This window comes from Cololabis saira, chromosome 16 (genome assembly GCF_033807715.1).
Source record: "Cololabis saira isolate AMF1-May2022 chromosome 16, fColSai1.1, whole genome shotgun sequence".
Classification (NCBI taxonomy): Eukaryota; Metazoa; Chordata; class Actinopteri; order Beloniformes; family Belonidae; genus Cololabis; species Cololabis saira.
Window position 1 is genome coordinate 17,566,625 of NC_084602.1, and position 6,378 is coordinate 17,573,002.

Here is a 6,378-nt window from a genome sequence, read left to right on the forward strand (position 1 = left end):
AGGCTCTGTGTTCGGTCCAACTCTCTTCACCACCTGCCTGCTCCCCCTCGGCCAGATCATACGCCATCATGGTCTCAGTTTCCACTCAGTTTCCACTGATGATACCCAGCCATAAAATCCTGGATGACAACCAACTTCCTCAAACTTAACAGCGATAAGACAGAGTTCATGGTTGTGGCCCCCAAGCCACTGCTCCGGAAGGTTGGAGATCTTCTCATCAGGGTCGTCGGCTGCTCCATCACACCATCCTCCGAGGTCCGTAACCTAATCTTGGACTCCACCCTCTCCTTCCAGTCACACATCAAATCTGTTACCAAATCTGCCTTCTATGACCTCAGAAACATTGCACGTCTCCGTCCATCACTCTCGGACTCTGTGGCGGAAACTCTCATCCACGTTTTTATCACCTCCCGACTGGACTACTGTAATGGAGTCCTGTCCGGGGTTCCAAGTAAAACCCTGGACAGGCTCCAGTACGTGCAGAACTCCGCTGCCAGGGTTCTCACCCACACCAAGCCCTGGCAGCACATCACCCCCACCCTCATCCCCCTCCACTGGCTACCCGTCAAGTTCAGCGTACAGTACCTGTCTGACCTCCTTCATCACCACACTCCCTCGCGGAACCTGCGGTCTTCAGACGCTGGTCTGCTCTCCATCCCCCGGACCAGACTGAAGACCTTTAGGGACAGAGCCTTCAGTGTTGCTGCCCCCACCCTCTGGAACTCTCTCCCTGCCGTAATCCGTGACTCCCCTTCTCTGGACAGTGTCAAAGCACAACTCAAAACCCACCTTTTCACCCCTGGCCTTTCCCCATTAAGTGCCATAATTTTTGTCCATCGTTCCCATAGTTTCTTGTGCCTGGCCCCCTGTTTTCCACATGCTTCCACAGGGTTTTGCATGAAAGTTAGACTTTAAAGGTGACCTATTATGGCATTTAATGTATATTTTAAACAGGCCTTGACCGTCTTAAAAACAATCAAAAGCTTGTTTTTTCTAGGGCCGCTCGGTGGCGCAGTGGGTTAAGCAGCAGCTCATATACTGAGGCTACAGTCCTCCTGCAGCGGTCGCAGGTTCAAATCCCAGCCTGCGCACCTTTGCTGCATGTCATCCCCATTCTCTCTCTACCCCTTTCATATCTGCAGCTTGAATAAAGGGCCACTAGAGCCCAAAAAAATCTTAAAAAAAAAAAAAAAAGCTTGTTTTTTCTACATAAATCAGAAATTCAGCCTGTGGGCCATGTCTCTATTTTTACCGCTTCTAACCTCCTTCTCTATTACCCCTTTTACACCAAGCTGGTTCCAGGGCTGGTTCTGCGCTAGAGCCAGACTTAGCACCAGTTCTTTGGTTTTACACAGCCTAAGCACCGGCTCCTGGCTCTCAAAACTGGTGCTACGCCAGCCCCTTTGGTTGCTGGGCCAGGCGTAAGAACCGCTTTACGTCGGGGGTTGGGGGCGGTGTTACTGAACAACCAAAGCAGAGTAAACACGGAAGAGCACCGTTTTTAAACAACGGAGCGTTGAAGACGGCGGTTAAGTTAGCAGACTCTTTTATTATTACATCCATTTATTTAATAATGGATGTAAAACAGAAGCAGCAGTGGTCTACGGTACAATCCATCAACAGTAACGTCGGCGGGCTCCGTGCCCGCCGATGCAGCGGCGCAGCCTCCTCCGAGCCCGCGGGGGAGCGTTCCAGCCCTGGGACGCTTGGACGCGAGGCTGCCGCTCAATCGGCGGGTTCCCGGCCCGCGGGGACGCGTCCCAGCCCACTCCCAGCCCGCGTCCCAGCCCGCGGTTCTGGTTCCGCGTTACACCAACGCAGAGCCTACGGCGTAGGTTACGTAACCTACGCCGTAGGCTCTGCGTCGATGTACGCGGCGGTTACTAAAAGGTTACTTTTAAGCCTGAAAAAAATATTAAAACTTAATAAAGTGCCATATTAACAGTGCTACAGCTGAAATTAAAACAGCTTTTGGCTCTCAGCTTCCTGATCAGGGTAGGGATGGAAAAGAGGGGGAGTGGTGGTGACGTATACAGTGACGTGATGACGTGGCTCTCTGGCCAGCTGCAGGCCAGCACCAGCTTGTGTAAAAGCAAACGGTTCTTACTTAGAACCAACCGCGAACCGGCTCTAGCACCAGCACTAGCACCAGCCCTGGAACCAGCTTGGTGTAAAAGGGGTATCAGAGGGATTGTGAGGGGAGGGGAGGTTATGATAATGAGGCTCTGTGCTGATTGGCTGCCTGAATGACGTGTAGCAGGGGAGGGCACAAAGCCTCGCTGGGCAGAAGAGCAGCGGCTCCGTACACAAAGCGTGTCCCATGCGATGCGATCGAACTTCAGTGACAAAATCAATTCCATTGCTTTATTTTCTATTGGACTGTCCTAACTGGCCGCAAGTTTAACGGTTTCAGTGTGGACAGAGAGCGTCCAATGTCACGCAGCTCGACGCGATAGTCGGACCCTCGCATGCATTTATGACACGGTGTAAATGACTCCCTGGGATCTTAAAGCCTGAATTACGGTCCTGCGTTAAATCGACGCGTACCCTATGCCGTAGGCTCTGCATTGGTGTAACGCGTAACCATAAATCAGTCTTTAGTCACCTCGTCTTCACACAGGAAGATTTAATTGAATTCTAAACAGGTACACCACAGTTATCTACTCCGATTCCTCATCATTTCATTTCTTATGTTACAAAACAAATGAATCATGTTAACTGTAAAGAAATCACAACACTGAATTTTCACAAATGGCAACTTTATTGTTAAAAAAAATAAAACATAAGTTGTATATAAATAACATTTATGCACTATTACTGGCTCAAGGAAGGACCTTGCATTTCTTCTGAAGGTGTCGTATATACATATACATATATGTTAAAGCAAGAAAAAACGTGTTTTTCATAATAGGTCCCCTCTAAATCAACAGGATAGGCACAGAAAAGTAGAGTATACTCTTATGATTTAAGTAAGGACAGAATAGATAGGCTAACAGTGACTCCTAACACAGGAAAGGCATTGAGTGAAGTTGCATGTGCACTTCTGTTTTTAATACTGATGCTATGTCTTGGTCACACGTTACTTTTTTTAAACAAGTTGATAAGATGATTCTAATTTCTGACATCAATGCAGAAGTTAGAACAGTTGCAGTTCCTCCTTGACAAGGCAGTTTCCATTGACCCTCATATTCAAATGTCACACTTTGCCGAAAAAATAGAAGCATTTACGGTCTGGATCAAAAAGAGGTTTGGTCTTTATCGTTAGATTTTCCATCCTTCCAGGCATCCATCTGTCCGTTCGTCCGTCCATCCAACCAACAGCTTGTCATTAATGTCTGCACACATGTATTTATTTATTCTGTGCTAGAGCTTGGTATGAAAGTAAATCTATGAAACTTCATGAAACATACATTCTGTAACACAGATGGAGATTACAGCAGAACATCAGAATGTGTAAAAATAAACCCAGTGTGACTGCTATAACACTGTTTGACCAGAGTATTTTACACGGACAAAACAATTATGTCCATCTTTATTTAAAGCTAAATATTTCTTCTCTTTCATACCATCTCCATCCACTTTAATACATTAAAAATATATTTTTGTTGGTTCAGAATAATATGCTTCTACTAGGATCATGTCCCGATGAACATTAGATTAAAGAAACCCAGTGTGACTGCTATAACACTGTTTGACCAGAGTATTTTACACGGACAAAACAATTATGTCCATCTTTATTTAAAGCTAAATATTTCTTCTCTTTCATACCATCTCCATCCACTTTAATACATTAAAAATATATTTTTGTTGGTTCAGAATAATATGCTTCTACTAGGATCATGTCCCGATGAACATTAGATTAAAGAAAGGTTTGAAGAAATTTGAAGAAAGAAAGTAACTTTGACCCCCTTTAGTAAAAATATATCTGAAGACTCTCCCACATCTCCAGCATCTCTTCATTGTGAAGGTTTCCCAAAGAGTTATGGAAGAAGTAGGAAGTTGCTGTGAGAAGAGAAGGATTTACCAGCAGTAATTCCCTTGATACGCAGCCAACACTTCAAGACAGAGGAATTGGACAGGACACTGTGAGTAACACGATGTGTGTGTGTGAATATATTCATGTTACACATAAACATTTCAAATATATGAATATCAATCAATCAATCAATCTTTTTATTTAGACTCAGGTCCATTAAAAAAGCCAAACAAACACAACAATATTTAAAAAAGACAGTCATACCAGTGTTTCCACATAGCAGACTGGTATCTTACAGCACTGAGGACTGGGTTGGTTAACATCATAATAATGGCATTACAAGAGCTATTAAGTCGACATATGAATTTGAACATCAATCGCCTCAAAAGAGCATGAAAAGTGATAACATGTACTTTACAAAAGAGTTCACTTGCACTAGAACATCTTGGTTTCCCAAGCAAAATACGCAGACAATCGTTGTACGCAACCTGTAATTTATGGATGCTGGCCTTCTTAAATTTAATAAATATGTTTTTGTGATTATATTTTTAGAAGAGATATTTCTATTTTTTTTAAACTGACCAGTACTGTCTCTCTATGCATGTTTTGTGATACATGCGCACATCATGTACCTGGATACAGACACAATCTATTATTACTATTAAGCCTATGAGCGCGCAAAGTATAAAAATATGCGTTCTATTTCGTCCCTTAATGACCGCCAGGTGGTGCTGTAAGCCAAACTCATAGAACCGTAGTTACAGTCGTAACTTTCGTCTTCAGTGCAACTAAGCATCCTGTATCCTAGAAACATATCTGACTTTTGCAATAAAGAAAAAACGCAGTAAAATCGACTGAGAAACTGGTGAGTTGTGTGGTCATTTTTTATCCCCGGTCCGAGCAGCCTTGACTCTGCGCGGCCCCGCGGCTCCTGCAGGCGGCAGCAGTCACCGCGGCGGCTGCTCATCATCATCATGTCCGCGGCTGCAGGTGTGATGTGTTGGCTGCTGATGTCACGGGGGTTTAAAACGCAGGGCTGCGTCTCCATCTCCGCGCATTTCTTCACACCCTGCCAGACCTGAGAGGAGCTTACCCTGCACGGATCCTGAGAAGATGCATAAGTTTATCATTGCCGTTTTTCTGCTGGCTGTCCTCGTCTCAGAGGTTGGTTTCTTTATTAAATCCCTCGTGGTTTTTGAAACGACATAGATTTCGATTATTGCAATTACTAGTGGGGGTTTTTTCAAGACGTTCCCGCGCGTCTGCATGTAAAAGTTGAATTAATTTTTCAGTGTTGCCCATTTCAAGTTTTTTTTTTTTTTTTTTGTCTTTTTAAAGAAACTTTAGTGAATTTTTACTCTCAATACGGAGACCCGTTTTAATTTGTGAATGTTTGAGGTAGTTTTGAAGGGTTATAGTGACTGGGAAGTGTAACTGTGTTGTAGGTGAGCGCAGCGATGAACGGAACCGCCGGTAACTCGACGCACAGCGGCGTCTCCGGGAGGAGCGACGCCGTGTCCTTCATCAGCCTGGCGCTCCCCGTGGCCCTGGGAGCCTGCCTGCTGCACAACGGCTGGTACCAGTGACCGCTGGCGAGGGGGGGCGGCTGGGGTGTTTACCCGTCTCAAGAGGAACTCAACTACGCCATGAAACACAACTTGGACCCCCTCTTTCCTCCTGTTGTCGGCAGGACGCGCGGTCCGGAGGACATGCCTGCGCCTTTACGCACAAAGCGGGACGTGCAGTTTTAATGGACTGAAGTTGGGTTGGGTTTTTTTGAGAGGGGGGGGGGGGGGCTTCGTGAATAGTCTATTGTGGTCATTAACATTTAAAATAACAAAGTGATCATAAAGGAATCTGGTGAATGAAGTGTAACCTACTGAAATTGTAAATGTGGTGTTTTTTTTGTTGAATAAAATTGTAAATTAACAGTATTGTCATGATTTGATAAACTCTTTAAAGTGTATACAGATGTCTTAGACTGCTGCATCCCTTGACTCTACACAATGTCAGAAGGTGATGGGGTCCACACCTGTGACACTAAGGTCACGGTTGCAAGAACGAGCGTGACTGTACTGTTGCGATCTGACTTGTCTCAGGCTTCCTCTGAAATGAGGAAGAGTTGTCTTTGTGCACATCTGCTCAGGCCGTGAGTGACTCTGAGGTGGCTAACATTAAACGTGAGGTGAAATAACGTGGCTCATAGTGGGGAAGATGTCTGAAAGTGTAGTTCACAGGAGCTGAAAGGACTGCTAGGACCTGTGGAGATGAACATCTGTCTGGTCATATCTGACAACGCACTGCCACACCTTTCAAATGACTAGCGATTCGCTACGCCATCTACATCGAGTCTCCTCCCTGCAACCAAATGGATGACTCATGCATATGGGCTGCTTTTAGGC

The 6,378-nt window shown here is 45.2% G+C and overlaps 1 long non-coding RNA gene across 1 annotated transcript; it reads left to right on the forward strand.

Annotated features, from left to right (window-relative positions):
* The first annotated feature begins 5,011 nt into the window (after window positions 1-5,011).
* LOC133462515 (uncharacterized) lies at window positions 5,012-5,905 on the forward strand. Its single transcript, XR_009784254.1, has 2 exons — window positions 5,012-5,140; window positions 5,422-5,905. It is a non-coding gene; the product is annotated as an uncharacterized LOC133462515 (long non-coding RNA).
* Window positions 5,906-6,378: the final 473 nt, after the last annotated feature.